Source organism: Gossypium hirsutum, chromosome D10, assembly GCF_007990345.1.
Source record: "Gossypium hirsutum isolate 1008001.06 chromosome D10, Gossypium_hirsutum_v2.1, whole genome shotgun sequence".
NCBI lineage: Eukaryota > Viridiplantae > Streptophyta > Magnoliopsida > Malvales > Malvaceae > Gossypium > Gossypium hirsutum.
The window spans coordinates 63,472,509-63,492,119 of NC_053446.1; the positions used below are offsets into that span (position 1 = coordinate 63,472,509).

General features: G+C 31.6%; 1 pseudogene; it reads right to left on the bottom strand.

Annotated features, from left to right (window-relative positions):
• Window positions 1-8,675, bottom strand: LOC107938193 (8-hydroxygeraniol oxidoreductase-like; annotated as a pseudogene).
• Window positions 8,676-19,611: the final 10,936 nt, after the last annotated feature.

Here is a 19,611-nt window from a genome sequence, read left to right on the forward strand (position 1 = left end):
GTAAACAACTTTATTAAATGATTGAACCCAAGGTTTTATGGCACAACACAAATACTCTTACCACGAGGCCAAGGAGTTATTAGCAAGTAAACAAAGAAAAAGAAAGAAAGAGCAATTTAAACATGGCATTGCTTTATTTATGTGGTAAACATGAGTAAGAGGGATCAAATGTGATCAAAATCTTGACGCAATCTGGTTGCTTCAACAACTCAGAGACTTTGTTTCCGTCTTCCAGCTTAATCTCATGGCTCTTAAGTTCATCAAGCTGGATTTCCTGTGCAGAACAAAAACAAAAAAGTTTAAAACATTTAAGGAATCCATCCTTCACAACATCAACCAGTAGCCAATAAACTGATATGATGGACACAACACAACTCACCCTGTTTTTACATTTTTCAAATATAATTGGGAGGTCGGTTTTGGGTTTGAGCCCTCCAAAAATTGACCCCTTCAATGTTCTTCCAAATAAAAGCTCTAAGATGTTTATGTTGACATTTGCCTCTTCTGCTGCTCCTATTTGTATGATTTTTCCTGTTCCCTAACCATCATATCATAATCCCCGATGTTAGTGTGTTTTTATTCATGGTTGAAAAATAATATAATGTATGATAGTGATGTACCAGTTTTGTGGATTGAATGGCTTGATTGATGAGGAGTGGAACCCCTGTGCATTCTAAGCTATAATCAACGCCCATTCCACCTGTTAAATCCTTCACTAATTCCGCAATAGGTTTATCAGATTGCTCGGGATTTATGAAATCCGTCATTCCAAATGCTTGCCCCTTTGCTTCTTTCATTCTTTCATTGGGTTCTTGTCTATGCCAATTACTTTAATAGCACCTCGACTTTTGGCTCCCTTGATGGCCTGCACATCAAATCCATGCATAAGATTATACCTTCTATTAGGAGCAAGAATGCATTATATTATTTCTATTCAAAAAATTAAGTAAATTAGTACATTTACGTTTTATCAAATGGTAAATCGATCTTTATATTAAAAAGTTCATCCATTTTTATTGTTAAAACTGGTTCTTATATATCATCATGATGTGGACGTGACACGTTATGTGTCACTGTTTGGTTATTTCGTCAGTCATGCTAATTTTTATTAGTGTGAATGAAATTTTTAACAGAAAAAGCTAATTTGTTATTTGATTTAATGTACATGGACTGATTTACTAATTTTTCAATAAAAGAGACAAAATGTAATCTGACTCCTAGAATAGAGACTTGCATGATACTTTTACCTCGATGTATCAAATATTAACCCGAATTAACTAAAATAAAAAAGAAAAGGGTAGGAGGTACCCCCAAGCCAACAGGTCCAAGGCCAAAAACAGCAACAGATGAGGCATTTTGAAGCATGGGTTCCTTCCAAGCAGCCCCATATCCGGTTGAAAACCCACATGAAAGGAAGGTAGCATTGGGAAGTGGAGTTTTTGGGTCAATCTTGAGAAGGAAGTTGAGGTTGATAACCATGTATTGGCACCATGTTGAGCATGACAATGCATGGTAGGCAGTTTGACCTCCGATGGTCATCCTTGAACTGCCATCCAGCATTAACCCATTGTACCTGGTTGGGTATTTTAAGCATAAATTGGTCTTTTCAGACATACAATTCTCACACGTTCTACACTCTGCTACATACGTCGGAATCACAAGGTCCCCTTCTCTCAGTCCTGTCACTCCCTCTCCAATGCTCTCCACCACCCTGCAACAATTGTTTTTTTAATCAACATCATGGCATGCATCACATCATTTGGTGGACACTTTCATAAACCATTACAAAAACGAAAATAAATAGTAATAATAAAGGATAAACTGCATTTAACTTATATTTTTGGTCTAATTTCAAAAAGTTACAAAATGATTATTAAGTTATTCAAAAATTTTCATATGAGGCCATACAACGTTAATTTAGACAACTCAGTGACTTATATGAAGACTTTAGATATTTTAGTGACCATTTTTAACTTTCTGAAGTTGAATCACTAAAACGTAAATTTAATAAGAGTTCTGTGATTTTTAAGTGCAATTTACCCAAAAATAAATATGTATAGTATGTATGTAGAAAAACTTACCCCACACCTTCATGACCGATTACTCGAGGAAAAACAGGCTGAAAGGATTGGGAATAAATATTAATTAATACCATGGGCATATCTACCAAGCTAAACAATAAGATTTAGAAGTACTAACAATTGGGAACCCATTGGCAAGCAATAAATCAGTGTGACAAACACTGGCATATAGCATTTTAACTCGAACTTCATATAATTTTGGTGGTTCTACTTGTATCTCTTCAACCTTCAATGGCTCCCCTTTTCCCCAACTTACAATGCCTGCCACATCAATATATATATTTCAAACTAATTAATCAAAATTCCGACCAATTTTTGTGTGCTTTTGAAAACCCAACACACATGTACACACATGATGTAGGATAGATATTTGTTGATAAGGGTATCAACAAGGGAAAAGGCAGGGAAACGGATGTGGTGATGTAAAGGAAGGTCGATTTGTTGGGAAGAAACCGAACAACCGAAACAAAGCGAAAGCACAACCGGTGTTCTTTCTCTCCTTATAACTCCTGTCAAAAATTATGGCAAGCACAATAGCACAAGATATGTTCTCTAGCAACCTTAATCAACCACAAATCAACTAATGCAACCACAACAAAAATAAATAGAGACACCGATATTTTTACGTGGAAAACCCCTTTAAATCAAGGGTAAAAACCACGGGACTTTAGAGTCCGATAAAGAGCTCTACTATCATCAAATGTTCGACTACAAGATCACAATATCAAGCCTACAACAAGCATTCAACTCCGACAAGGCTAACAATATGTAATTTTTAGCAAAAGAGAGAAAAATGAGAGAACATCACCAAAAACGTAGCTTCTGAAAAACGGGTATTTCCGACGCTACAAGACTCGGATGAAAAATCCGACCGTACAAAGTCAAGAACACCTTATCGCCTAGCTGCTGTCCAAAAATCAGCTCAATCGAACCACGGATGAACCTTCGATCGAAGAGTTGATCACTGCTGCACCAAACTTGAAAAACTGAAATTTTCTTCTCTCTTTCTCTCTGTTTTAATTTGAGATTTTTTTTGTTTTAGCTCTACTAAAATTTCTGCCCACTCCCACGTTAAAAGCCCCCCAAAAATGGCTTTTGACAAAACCAAAAAGAGGGCAAAACATTGTGGCAGAAAATATGGGTTTCCCACATAGTGGGACCCATACCCAACAAATCTCCCCCTCCAACTATGTGGGGAATGCCTCCATGCCGGAGGTCAAACAACATGCTTCAAACTTTCCTCTTGGTAAGGCCTTCGTCAACTTATCAGCACCATTATCATTAGTGTGTATCTTCTCAACCTCTAACAGCTTAGCTTCAAGAACATCTCGTATCCAATGGTACCTCACATCAATATGCTTAGATCTAGCATGAAAAGTTGAGTTCTTACCAAGATGAATAGCACTCTGGCTATCACAATACAGGACATACTTCTCCTGAGTAAAACCAAGCTCATGCACAAACTTCTTCATCCAAAGCATCTCCTTACACGCTTCGGTTGCTGCAATGAACTCTGATTCGGTGGTGGACAATGCAACACACTTTTGCAGTCTCGATTGCCATGCCACAGCTCCCCCTGCATGAGTGATTAAGTAACCTGAAGTAGATCTCCTCGAGTCAATGTCTCCGGCCATGTCTGAATCTGTATACCCAACAAGAACAGGTTTCTCATTGCCGAAACAAAGTTTCATGTTGGAAGTGCCACGAAGATATCTCATAATCCACTTCACTGCATTCCAATGCTCTCTGCCTGGATTAGAAAGAAACCGACTAACTGTACCAACGGCATAAGCCAAGTCTGGTCTCGTGCAAACCATTGCATACATCAAACTACCCACGGCTGAAGAGTAAGGAATTTTCTGCATCTCTTCCTTCTCCTTTTCTGTGGAAGGACTATGCTTAACACTCAATCTAAAGTGCATAGCAAATGGAGTATTCACCGCTTTAGCTTTGTCCATACTAAACCTTTGAAGTACTTTCTCAATGTACCTCTCTTGTGATAACCATAATTTCTTGGCCTTTCTATCACGTGTCAGTCTTATGCCAAGAATTTGCTTTGCTGGCCCCAAATCCTTCATTGCAAAGGATTTACTCAACTCTTGTTTCAACTTCTCAATTCTAGAAGCATTCTGACCAACAATAAGCATATCATCAACATAGAGCAAAAGAATAATAAAATCATCACCAGAGAATCTCTTAACAAACACGCAATGATCAGAAGTAGTCTTATTGTAGCCTTGCTCCCCCATAACAGACTCAAACTTCTTGTACCATTGCCTTGGAGCTTGCTTCAAACCATACAAGCTCTTCTTCAATCTGCCCACATAGTCTTCTTTCCCTTGTGCAACAAAACCCTCTGGCTGCTCCATGTAAAGCTCTTCTTCCAAGTCACCATGAAGAAAAGCAGTTTTCACATCCATTTGTTCAACCTCTAGGTCATAACAAGCTGCCAAACTCAGTATAGTTCTGATAGAGGACATCTTCACAACCGGAGAAAATATTTCTTCAAAATCAACCCCCTTTTTCTGAGTATAACCCTTGACGACCAATCTAGCTTTGTATCGTGGAGATGAAGACTTCTCTTCTTGCTTCAACCTGTAAACCCACCGATTCTTCAAAGCTCTTTTGCCCTTAGGCAGTTTCACCAATTCAAAAGTATGGTTCTCATGCAAGGATTGAAGTTCATCTTTCATCGCTTCAACCCACTGATCTTTGCATTCACTCTCCATAGCCTCTTCATAACATTCAGGTTCTCCCCCGTCAGTCAAAAGAACATATTCATCAGGAGAATACCTGACAGAAGATCGTCGATCTCTGGAAGACCTTCAAAGTGGAACTGCTGGTGGAGCTATAGGTGCTTGTTGTTGATCATTCACAACATCATCCATGGGAGTATCAAAGTCACCTATAGTTTGATGGTCACCACTAACATCACTATGCACATCATCCTGGATAGGATCTAGTGAAGAGTCTAGGGGAACCGGATTCACATCGATCAAGTCACCACTACCTTGTGAATCCACTTTCTCCGTCTTATCAATGTCATCAATGGTCTGATCCTCAATGAAGACAACATCTCTGCTTCTCACGAGTTTCTTCTGAACTGGATCATAGAGTCTATAACCAAACTCACCATCTAGACCATAACCAATAAAAATGTATTGTCGAGCCTTGGCATCCAACTTGGATCTTTCAACCTTTGGAACATGAACAAATGCTTTACAACCGAACACACGTAGGTGATCATATGACACGTCTTTACCAAACCAAACTCTATCTGGCATATCACCTTTCAAAGGAACACTAGGAGACAGATTTATCACATGTGTCACTGTATTCAAAGCTTCAGCCCAAAACGATCTTGGTAACTTTGCATCTGACAACAAATATCTGACTCTCTCAATTAATGTTCGGTTCATTCTTTCAGCTAACCCATTTAACTGTGGAGTCTTTGGTGGTGTTCTCTGATGTCTGATTCCCTGTCGCAGACAATACTCATGAAACGACCCTGTGTACTCGCCACCATTATCAGTACGAATGCACTTCAACTTCTTCCCAGTTTCCCTTTCAACTGATGCTTGAAACTGTTTAAACACCTCAAAGACTTGATTTTTAGACTTCAAAGTGTAAACCCATAGCTTTCTTGAACAATCATCAATGAAAGTCACAAAGTAAAGTGCACCACCGTGTGATCTTACTTTTATCGGACCACAAACATCTGAATGGACCAACTCTAGCAACTCTGATTTCCTATGAGGAGGATGGCTTCTAAATGAAACTCTTTTTTGCTTTCCTGCTAGACAATGAGCACAATTCTTCAGTGTAGCATTCTTTAAACCCGAAAGTTGATTCTTCTTCGCTAAACAGCTAAGCCCCTTCTCACTAATGTGACTGAGTCGTTTATGCCACAACTCAGTTGAGTTGTCATTCAGTGTCACATTCACCGTCTCTCGAGAAGTCAAAGCTTGCATCAAGTACAAATTTGAGCTCTTCTTTCCTCGAGCCACAACCAAGGAGCCTTTAGTCAGCTTCCACTGCCCTTCACTGAAGGTGTTACAGAATCCCTCATCATCAAGTTTTCCTGCAGAAATCAAATTCAAACGGACATCCGGTGCATGTCTGACATCCTTGAGAGTTAACTTTGTTCCATTGTTACTTACCAAGCTAACATCTCCCATACCAATAACCGAAACCAAACCATCATTACCCATCTTCAATACCCCAAAATCACCAGGAGTATAAGATGTGAAGAATTCCTTCCTCGACGTGACATGAAGTGATGCACCAGTATCAATCACCCAACTAGTCTCATCGCATGCTAGGTTGACCAAATTCTCATTACAAATAACTAACAGATCTTCACGAGTAACAGTAGCAACACGCTCGAATTTTTCATCGTCATTCCGATCGTGTTTATCACCACCACCTTTGTTCTCTTTCTTCCACTTGAAGCAATATTTCTTGATATGACCTTTCTTACCACAATGATGACACTCAAGATTCTTGTATCTCGATCTTGACTTGCTTCGGCTTTTATCTCTACCCTTTCCATCTTTGTCTCTGTTTCTCCCCCTGTTCTCGATAACCAACACCTCGGACTGTGATGTAGAGCCCTGAGATCTTCTTCTAACCTCTTCATTCAACACACCACTCTTAGCCAAATCCAAAGTAATAATACCCTGTGGGGCAGAATTAATGAGTGAGACTCGAAAGGTCTCCCAAGAGTCTGGTAGAGTAGCAAGCAACCGAAGTCCTAAAATCTCGTCATCAAATTTGACACCCATACCAAGCAACTGATTCATCACACTCTGAAATTCACTAACATGGTCAGCTATAGACATTCCTTCTTTATATTTCAGCGCCATCATTTTCTTTAGCAAAAATAACTTGTTATTGCCCGACCTCGAAGCATACAAGCTTTCAAGCTTCTCCCACAATGTTCGAGCATGTGTCTCTTGATCATTGTGGTTGTAAACATTTTCTTCAACAAATTACCGAATAAAGCCACACACTTGTTGATGCTCAAATTCCCATTCTTCATCATTTTTCGAATCGGGTTTTTGAGTAGTAAAGACCGGAAGATGCAAAGCCTTCACAAACAACAAGTCCTTCATTTTATTCCGCCAAAGTTGATAATTTGTGCCATTCAACATAATCATCTTGCTCGTATTAATTTCCATAATTATCTGACACAATAACCAAGCTCTGACACCAGTTTGTTGGGAAGAAACTGAACAACCGAAACAAAGCGAAAGCACAACCGGTGTTCTTTCTCTCCTTATAACTCCTGTCAAAAATTATGGCAAGCACAATAGCACAAGATATGTTCTCTAGCAACCTTAATCAACCACAAATCAACTAATGCAACCACAACAAAAATAAATAGAGACACCGATATTTTTACGTGGAAAACCCCTTTAAATCAAGGGTAAAAACCACGGGACTTTAGAGTCCGATAAAGAGCTCTACTATCATCAAATGTTCGACTACAAGATCACAATATCAAGCCTACAACAAGCATTCAACTCAGACAAGGCTAACAATATGTAATTTTTAGCAAAAGAGAGAAAAATGAGAGAACATCACCAAAAATGTAGCTGCTAAAAAATGGGTATTTCCGACGCTACAAGACTCGGATGAAAAATCCGACCGTACAAAGTCAAGAACACCTTATCGCCTAGCTGCTGTCCAAAAATCAGCTCAATCGAACCACGGATGAACCTTCGATCGAAGAGTTGATCACTGTTGCACCAAACTTGAAAAACTGAAATTTTCTTCTCTTTCTCTCTGTTTTAATTTGAGATTTTTTTTGTTTTAGCTCTACTAAAATTTCTGCCCACTCCCACGTTAAAAGCTCCCCAAAAATGGCTTTTGACAAAACCAAAAAGAGGGCAAAACATTGTGGCAGAAAATATGGGTTTCCCACATAGTGGGACCCATACCCAACACGATTCACCCTAACAAAGCGGAGAACTGGAGGAGGTATGCAAAATAAGAAGGTTGAGGCCAATAAGGTGGTTATGGATGCTTAAGGGTCGATATCTTCTTCAACGTGCTGAAGAGTATATATAGTGAAGGTTTCGTGTTTGGAGATGTTGCCATCATTGCGGAGTGCATGGGGGGATGTACGTGATGGGACTCATTCTGTCATTTTTTCTTGAGCAATAGTACAGGGTTGTTATGTTTAGGTAGGGTTCAATAGCCTAAAAAACATGTTCGCAGTAGATGAGCAAGTGCATTGAGGAACGAGTAGCCTACTCACGGAGATGGGTAACAAGACCTTTTTAAAGAGAGTGATTAGTTTATTTACAGGGATAAAAGACATGAATCTTTTTAGGGAGATCAAGAGGTTAGATGGAAGCATGTTTTTCGATACATTAATCATCTGGTGACTAGCCGAGCGCAGAGAACGAAAGATTACTTGTGATTGCTTTTCAAGTGGCTTGCTACGTTGCCAAAGTGTCCAAGATGGAAGGGATATATATATTCAATTCCATATACGTATGTATGTTTTATAATTTTATTTGCAAATACAAGAGGAAGTAATAGAGAGTTACCTTTGCATGTTATGACATGGGAATTTGTTGAGGACATGGTGGGAAGCAAAGACTATGGACTAAAGCAGCTTAACAATGGAGATTAAGTATACCGTATATACAATATATATCTATCTATGTATCTACTATATATAAAAGTACTAACTCTAAAAATTGCAAATCATGATCCTTGATAATTTTCAAAATTAACAATTTAGACGGTAACTTCAAAATTCTTTTCCAATTTTCAATTATGAAACACTAACTATTACATAAATAAATTTTAAATTCAACTTTTAATTAAAATTAATATAAGATTTCGTTTCACATTTTTTTATTATTATCAACTTTAAGATTATATATTAATTTCAAATAACTTAAAATTTTAATACAAAAAGGTGAAACCAAGTATTGTATTAAATATTTTAAAAGGATTTAAATTAAAATTAATTAATCTTTAACCACGCCTTTTTTTTTGTTTTAATTCTATTTCACGTTTCGCATTTTTTTTTTGAAATTTTAATTAAAATTAACTTCACATTGTTTTCTATTTCTATTTAGCGTTTCACAGCTTTTTTTTCCAAGATTAAATTAAAATAAATATAATCATTAGCCTCACATTTTTCGTGTTTTTCAATATTGAAATATTATAAATTATTTGAAATTAATATATAGTCTTCACTTCTTCTTTTTTTCTTTTATTAGTTAAAACTAATATAACATTTTTGTCCTGTTTTATACGAAAGAGATAGGTGGGTTGACAGAAGTTTAAAATACATAAATGAATTTCTTGTTTATTTTGATATTCAAACCGTAACAAAATTCTATACAAAAAACGTAAAGGAGGCATAAAGGATTGGTAAATTTATCCAATTATTGGCAAAAAAAAATTTAGGGTTTAAGGATTAGAGTGTATGTGTAATTTATTTTCTAAAAACCAATGTTTTTGTTAGTAGTGGACCTTACAAATAAGTTTTAGTTAGTTTTATTAAAATTAAAAAAAAATTAAAGATTTAATGAAAATTTTTAGAAGTTTTAAGAGTTTAATAAGAATTTCTAAAATTATGCACAATTGACAAAACACATTAACGTCGTGATTAATTGTCCTTAATTATTCACTTTTAAAATTGACAGAGATTAAATTACTCTAATTTTTTAAGAGAGACTAATTTGCTCGATTTTTTGGAAATTTCATATTTTTTTTTCTATTTCCGTTTAGCATTTCACAGCTTTTTTCATTTCCAAGATTAAATTAAAATTAATATAATCATTAACCTCAAAATTTTCGTGTTTTCCAATTTTGAAATATTAAATTATTTCAATTTAATATATAATCTTCACTTTTTTTGCTTTTATTAATTAAAACTAATATAACATTTTTTTTCGAATAACATAATTCTATACAAAAACATAAAGGAGGCATAAAGGATTGGTAAATCCGCAAAAAAAAAAAAATAGATTAATCTTGAAATCTCTGTTTAAGATTTAATGTTTAAGGCTTAGAGTATATGCACAATTTTCTTTTTTCAAAATCAATGTTTTTGTTAGTGGTGGATCCTGCAACTAAGTTTTAGGTGGTTTAATGAAAATTTTTTGAACTTTTGGGAGTTTAATAATAATTTCCAAAATTTTTGAAGACCTAATTAAAAATTTTAAAAATTATGAAGGGATTAATAATAATTTCTCAAAATTTTAAGGTATCTATATTGTTGTGTTATCATTTAGATTATATTTATATACGGTTTTCTTTGTAAAAATATTATATAAGAATGATTTATCATAATTATAGTTATGATTAATTTAATGGTTTATGTATGTATATGGTCTATTCTTTGTTATCATTATTTATTGTTAAGTGTTTTAGTTTGTGAATAAATTATGAATAAACATTACAAATATATATTATAAAACATTATAATTTATTATAATAAGACTTTTTTCATTTTATTAATATTTTATTTTAAATCAATTAAGTTAATACATAATTTTAAATTTTAATAAGATAGTATTTTTGGATAATATATATTAATTTATTTTTCTCAACTTCTATTTATTATTAATTTTAAATGAAATATATGTTTCATTTTTATAATTTTATAATTTTAAATTTTGAAAAAGATATTGATTTTCATTCATTCATTTTATTCTAAATTGTTTTAAATTTTAATTACTTATACGTCTTTTTTGAAAAACTCATTTATATAATTTTAATTACCATTAAATAAATACTTTTTAATAGATAATTTTTAGTAATATAAATATATATTTAATGAAAATTTTTAATAATTTACTTTTTTACACTTTGCATATTTTTACAACACAGAGAAAAAAAAAACACTTTTCTATGACATATAATTTTAGCATTTTAATTTAGTTTCTTTTAACTTTCAAGTATATATATTTTAAGCTAATATGAAACTTAATATAATTTTTAAAAGTTTAAATAAATAAAATATTAAATATTTTTAATTATATTAAATTAAAATTCTTTTAAAATATTTCAAAATCATACCTCTTTCTTATATTTTGATTAAATAAAAAATTTATTTCTATTTTCTTTTTCTTATTATTAAGTTATATTTTAAATATTTTGTTATACTTAAATTAAGATTTAATAATATTCATAATGTCTTTTTTATATTAAAATTTAATAATAAATTATAATATAATATTTTTATTTTTATTTAAAATATTTTAATTAACTAAAATTTGTGCATACATATTGAATAAATAAAATTAAACCATGCATGGTAAGTCTCTAGCCATTTTGTTAAACTTTAGAGAAAAGCTTGAAAACATTTATTCAATCGACCATTATTTACAAGTCTCTAGCCATTTTTCTTTAATTTTTATAGATTTTTTTTTACCATGGGAGCTTTGACAAGTTGCCATTGTTGGCAAGTAAGTCTCTAGCCATTTTTCATTTATTCTTCAATTGGTGAGATTTTGTTAAGTTTTCATTGTTGACAATTGGATGAATTATGTGTGAAATTGATAAAAATTAAGCTTAGATTATGAAAATGACTAAATTGTAAAGCTTAATTATTACCTTTGTATATTAGGGGCCAAATTGAATGAAATACAAATTTATTATGAAATTTTGGTATGAATAGAAAGTATAAGGTGTAACTCCCCGCTTAATTTGTTCAGTTTCTGTAAATGCCTGATATAAGTGTGAACCTGTTTTAGTGGTTCAGTGTTCTAAGTGTGTGTACGAGGTCTTGGGTTTAAGTCTCATATTTGCAAATTTTGTTATTTGTCTAATCTTAGCATTATCCTTGGTAGACTGGGTTATATTCTGTCTTTGGTAAACTCATATTAGAATGAGCCTATTGGTTCGAGTAGTAAAGAGTTAGGGTGTTGGAGGTATTGTGTTCAAATCCCTACATGAGCGAGGTTGTTAATTTTTGCTTTGTTGACTGATAGAGTTTCGGTATAGCTAAAATTTTGAGGTTCTTGTGAGTTAGTGGGTTAGTGGAAGAAAAATAGGGGATGTGTTATCAAATATGTTGTATTTTTATTTTTTAGAATTTTTCTCTCTCTTCCAGAAAAGAAATTCTGACGTTCTTTTCTTCTCCTTTTAGGTTTTCTGCCAATTTTATTTGTTCTCTTCCTTTCTGATTCTGTCACATTCTCTTTTGCGCAATTCGTCGGTCTCGATATTTCAGTGTTCTTTTTGAGTTTCTAGTAAGTGTGGTAAGTGTGGTTATTATTTTAGGTTAGAGAATTGTTGATTAATGGGGTTCGTTTTGTGTTTAGGAGAAGATTAAGGGGCTAGGGGTTTCCAATCGGTGCTTTAGTTGTGCGAAATCACCGTTGTTCATTCGAAGGTAAGGGTTTTTTTGGATTAAAGGATTGTTTATTTCGAGGTAGTTTAGTTTGGTATCCATTTAAGCGACTAATTCTGTGATTTATTGGTCAATTTTAGGTGCGGTGTTCTCGAGAGTGTTTTCACATCAAAACTGAACCAGGTGTGTTCCCAAAATACAAAAAATTGAGCTTCGATGAAAGCCAAAAAACCATACTGTTGATGCTACACGGACGTGTGGCTGGCTGTGTGGTTGGCCATGTGTAAGACATGACTGTGTGGTTGACGAGGGCATGGCCGTGCACAAGACACTGCTATGTGGTGGTGTGAGAGTGGCCGTGTGGGCCACACGGGCTAGGCCAAGTTGAGCGTGTGGGCCCATATAATTTTAAAATTTTCCCTAGGGTCGCACGAGTCGTTCGAATCGATTGTGGGCCTACCGTAGGGTCAGTAAGGGTTAACTAAACCCTAGATTATGTGATTTGATATTTTGATAGTTTGCTCTGAGTAGTACACTGTTATACATGTCTGATTATTCTGCTATATATATGATATCTGTATGCGAGCTTGTTAAGCATGATATTTCTGTATCTGTAATTATGTTTGGGTGGGAATTGTATATGTGGAGGAAGTATTCTATATGGCGACCTTAGCCTATATCTGGCAGCTTGGCTGCATATTATCTGATATGTTTTTTAATGACACAATATGGTGTGTAGAGGTTGGTGGGTGTTTTAAACACCACATGGTCTGATGGGATGGTTAGAGTTGGTGTGTATAGGATGGGTGTAGGATTCTGTATATCTGATTCTGTTATCTGTATCTGTAAAGGACATAGATCCGAATCTGAATCTGATTGTCTATGTGATTTCTGTATGAATAGCATGTCTATTTCTGTTGGGTTACACACTGAGTTTACGAAAACTTACTTCTATCTGTCTATTTTGTTTAGGTAATCCACGACTTAGATGGATCGGTGTGATGGAGCCTCATGGTGACCACGAGTTCGTAAACTGTTTAAGATTGTGGTTTTTATTTTAATTTAAGGTTTATTTCTGGGAGTTTTGTAATAATTGGACTCTCCGAATTGTTTGGTTAAATTTTGGGATTTTCGTTTTAACATTTTATTTGCGACAGATATTTAAAAACATAGTTTTTACTAAAATAAAGGTTTTCCAAAAATATGAATGGGATTTCCAAAAATAATGTTTTCTATGACTTCCGCTATAAATTACGTTTTGGAAAATTAATTAATTAAATAAGGCTTTCAATAATAGATATAAATGAATATAAGTTATAAAACTGGAACGATTTATTGTAACGACTCAATTGTCAAAACCCTTCTTTATGACATCTCTGAATTTGGCCATAACGTCTAGGTCGGGTCTAAAGTGTTACATAAGATCCCTAATGAATAAATGTGAAATCAAATTTTAATCCAAAGCTTTAAATTGAAAGTTATGTTTGTCCCCGATTTAAGAACTAAATTGAATAAATTGAAAAATATGCATGAACTATTATTTGGTTGTGAATTGATAGAATTATATGTTTTGTGACTCTATGTAGCTAACGTTGACATGAAACTGTCGAGAGGGAAGAGAAAAGTGAAAGTTATCGAAAAGTGACTTCAGAATCCCAGTTTGTAGTTTTATGATTTAGGATAGATTTAATTTCTTGCATATACATGTTAATTGCGTGATTGATCATTGAGGTAAGTATATGGTGATAGTATATATTGTCTTGATTGAGTTTGATGTGGGATATTGAAATAAAAGACAAATGAAAAATGACATGAAATACTTAAATTATGTTATGTGATATGGTAAATGGATAGAAAAATGTTGTATGCCATATAATACATGTGTGTTAACGATGGATTGAAATATGATTTTGAATTTGAATGTGAATATATATATGATTTGGATTGAATCTCCAATATATTCAAAACATCTAATAATATAAGGAGACTCATAATTAATATATATTCTCAACTTTCTTTGAGGAGTCAATCATCTTTGTATGTTTTGGTGGATCAATTGGAATACATGCGCACATACAAAAGTTCAAAGATGGGAAATATGTAGTTCTTGACTAAAAATCAATTGAAACGGGGAGTATTTATAATTGATTGGCTTGATGTGTTCAACATGTAAATCAATATAATCTCATGTTGAAATAGGAAGTTTAGTTCTCATAAATAATGATTTAGACATTAATCAAAGACATTCAATAAATAATTTCTCTAAACCATTATGCACACAAATAACAAACTTTTACAAAAGTTTTTCAAACTCAATCAATAAAAGACTGAGATATAAACTCATTAGTTTTAGCAAGATGAATTTTCTTAATTGCACGATATGAAATTAATTATTTAAACAAGCAATCTTGAAAATAACAGGTTGCAAGTTGATATATGTCATTATTTTGTAGATGTATCTACCAAAATCATGTAATATCAAAACCATCCACATGGTGGATGAATGGACCCATATTCATTTAAGAAATGCAAGACATTAAATCTCAATTTTAGCCAGTGAGTTTCTAATAAGCAATTTTCATTGAGAACAAACAACAAATGAGAATTCTTTAAATTAGAGAATCTTTTGGTTCTTTAATGAATGCCCATATGAATTCTTAATTAATTTTCGCATTATATACCATCCAGGATGGTCTAACTGGTCACGCCAAGTAGTAAATGTATTTGTATCAATAAACTTTTGGTTTACTTCAACATGCATTTCAATTTTACTAATAATGCCAATATAATTTTACTATTATTCCTTTTACTTTGTATCCACATATAAGTTCTATTGTGACATTTACTACCGGAAATGTCTAGATCAATGTGAAGTTTATAATGTCACTGAGTTAACAAAATAACTATAATTTCCAAACAATTATATACAATATTAGCTTCAGGGAATATGCCAAAATCTATAAATATCCCCAAAAAAAATATTTATTGCAGACATTCACTTCAAGGAATGTGCAAAAAGTAATTCAAATGATAATGTACGCATATATCATATTTCTTACCAATAAGATTATAAATATATCATTTGCTTCTAAGGAATGATAAATTAATATAAATCATTGAAAATTATGTACTAAGAATAAACATTTGGCAATATTTTGAATCATTCATCTTCTTCTTATCTATTTGCCAATAATGACAATAGGTAATTATTATGTATTACTATATTCACTTCAGGGAATGGAACAAAACCAATGGAGCGAATAACTCATTATTTTGTTTAGCCATAAGAAGATATGAGAATAATTCAAAATACTTTTAAAGCCCTTTTAATAAGAGTTTTGCATAATCAATTAACTACCAAGAATAACTGACTAGGTCATGTACAGAAATAAGCCTATATTAAATATATCAATAAAAGTCAAATCTCAAACATAAAAATATGACATAATAAAAAACTAGTAATTTTTTCTCTCATGACCATCATCACAAACATGCATAAAATTGAATTCAAAATCCAACCACTCATGCTCATAGAACTTTTCATTTACAATTGCTCATGTCATTTCTCTAAATAATTAACACATTGAATAATATAAAACGTATGAACTACTACATTTAACAATTCTTTGAACTAAATCAAATCTGAATGACCATAAAATTCATTGGTTTATTAACACAAATTGCATACTATAACAACATAAATAAATAAGTTAATATTCATTTTCATCAACAAATGATATGCTTAAAATAATATGTAACTCATTTAATCAAAACTTAAAAAGAAGACAATATCAAATATTTAAACCATATATCAAGTTGATTTAATATTTAAAGATGTACTTTTTTTTGCATTGAGTCTTGACGATTTTATAAAGAAGCAAGCAAATTAAACTCCAGTAGTAGACTTTGAATCCAATCAAAATATATTAATCACAAACTTTGAGAGTGAATATTATTTTCCAGGTGTACAACAGATACATAACCAATGACTTTTCATATATAAGTTTTCTCTCTTGCAAGTTCTCATTAGTAATATTTTTCCACATAATCTTAATTGAGAACTTATTTTGAATATTGTAGAGTTATACTCACAGTGCTAAAAAAATTTACAACTTCAGGTGCACCCAACCATAATGAGCTTTAGATAGAATTACCATATTCTATTGCTCATAAGTAGATCTTTCACATTTAAATATTTTACTTTCAAGCCCTTAATGGGGATGATGACAAAAGAAAATCACAAAAATAGTAACAGTCAATTCAATTTAATAACAAGAGTAATTAATAACTCAATCCTCCCCTTTCATCATTTCAAAATAGATATTTATAGCAATAGTAATTCATATGAAATATAATCTTTTCTTTATTCACAATCTCAATATGACATCCATTATAATGAATATATTTTAAAACTAATGCATTAACCATAATAAATTTTGTGCTTCTTAGATATTAATATATTAGCTCTTGTGGAGCTTTCAACTAATTTTGTACTATCAAATATTTGAATAATATTTGTTTGTTTCAGTACCAAATAAGATAAATATTTTCTATGTAATGATAGAATTCATTGCTACATTCTTATATCCTTCCTCAAAGAATACTAACATAAATAAAATATTTGGGCATACGCCACATATGTGGCTAATAATTTTTCATATCACATTGATAACATAGGTTATATTTACCTTTTGAAGAGTTATCTTGAGAACTCTCATTGTTCTCTTATTTATTTTTATGTTCCCACTTTTAGAGATCCATGATTATATATTTTATTTTCTTTATATTTGCATTCATTTCGGGGAATGCAATAAATTTGGTAGGACAAACTTCTAAACGCCTTCATTGATTCTTTATTTCATAATCATCATCGCAAAATATGTGTGGATTTCAAATCAAAATCTATTTATCATGATTAGTCTCCAGTTATAATAAACACGATATAATAAATCAAAGTAAAATATACCTGAGATTCGCTAACATCATTGTAATCACCCTGGCTACTATCACGAGCAGCATTACAAGCAGTAAAACAACTTTGTTTTCCTAATAACATTTATAATCTAATAGTAGAAATATATTTAATAAAAAAAAATCAAAATTTTCGTGTATGATGCTTGAAAGTTATCTTATACACATTGTACCAAATTTCAATAACACATATATATTATAAAATCTTACTAATCAAATATTTATAAATTCAATTTAAAAGATATAATACAATAATTTCAAGCATATTTAATAACAATAATTTAATCATAAAAAAATTTAATCATCTAAATATCATGCATACTATAATTTAATAAAAGAATCTTAGTTTAAAAGAAACTTTAAAGTAATAATACTTTTTTCATAAAATAATTTTACCAAAAATCGATCAATAAAGGAAAAAATATACTACGTAAGGATTATATAAATTTATTTGCATAAAAGGGCATAGAGATTTATGTGTACCTAATGATTGCCCGTAGTGTGCAGGCCTCAATTGAAATAGCAACAACTTTAAGAGGCAATCAACAATAGTAAATTTTAGGATATTTTTGTGACTTATAGAGAAAAACAATTAAAAGAGAATTGTGTTGATAACGTGTTATAAAATAAAATATGGAGAATAAAGAACAAAGAGAATGGAAGAGCAAAAGAAAGGGCATATTTTATTGATCAATTCAAATATTTACAAAACTTCGCCAAAATCTCTATTTATAGGCATAAGAACTATAAATGAAGTAGAGATCTGCTTCTAATGACTATTAGAATTTAAAGTACATCAAAATTTATCTTGATCTTGATGGACATTCAGTTAATAAGATATTCATAACGAAATGTATATTATAAAATTTATTTAAACCTTAATTATTTATTTTAAATTAAATTATGATTAAATTTAGATGTGTAATATGATAGAAAAAAGATATTCTCGTTCATTCAAAAGTTTTCTGAACTCATGCTTATATATATATATATATATATTATAGATAATGATAAATGAAATTTAAATAATTTAAAATAATAATATATAAATTATAAATTATAAAATAATATAATTTTTATATATCTTTTAAATAGTAAATATAAATAAAGTATTTTAATAATTTTCACTTCTAAATGCAAAAGCCAAAAACTAAAAATACTTAATTTGGGTTTGGGTGGAAAAATACTATTTGACTGCACATTTGATTGCAAAAGCCAAGAATTTTTCATTGCTTTTGTGGTGGAAAAACACTTTTAACCCCAAAGTGTTTTTCCATTGAAATGGAGAACGCACCCTAAAAATAACAATAAGGTATGTGTTTTTATTTAAATACAATTATACCAATAATGGCACTAAATTAAAATGTGTATACAATAAAATTATACATAAATTTATGAAAACATATTTATATTAAAATAATGGTTAGAAATATTATATTATATTTATACTAAAATAAAATAACATAAAATGAGAATTACAACTCTTATTAGAACTCCAATTGGTAAATTGAACCGTTATCTCCAATTGAAAAATTAGGGTCCAATTGAAGTGTGGTCGAGTGAGAGCCAAAATTTGGCTTAAAAGTCAAATCCAACATCGAGTCGATCAATATCCATAGAGCCAATTTTTGCTCCAAAATTTTCATGGAATCATATATGCACATGTAAATGTACATTTTAATTTATTTATAATTTTATTATATAAACATGCACCTAAAGTCGCATCATCTGAATCAATTTTATTTGAGCACTTATATGCCGGTCCATTTTTACATGCATACACAATTTCTTTTATATTATATTTCAACCTCATACATATTATAAAAAAAATTAATATATACAAAAGTATCTGACGATATTATCACTTTTTATTTTTTTCATGACTATTTTATGGTTGAAAAAAGAAATAAATTTCAACCACATACATATATACAAAAATATCTAAATTTAGTAATTTATATTTATTTGATACTTAAAACTTTTTGTTGGGACTTAAATGGTATCTAAATTTGAAAACTATAAATCTATTTGGTACTTTTTTTAGATACTTGACTAACAACGTTAAAATACGTTGACGTGGCATTGACAACTAATAGCATGATGACACGTAGTAGTCTCACATTTTAACACGTGACAAAGAACTCTTGTTGGATAGATTTCTTCAATGTATTCATATGTTATCCCTTTTAAGTTTCAAAGCCAGTTCAACCCTTGAGACTACAAGAGCTTGCCCAC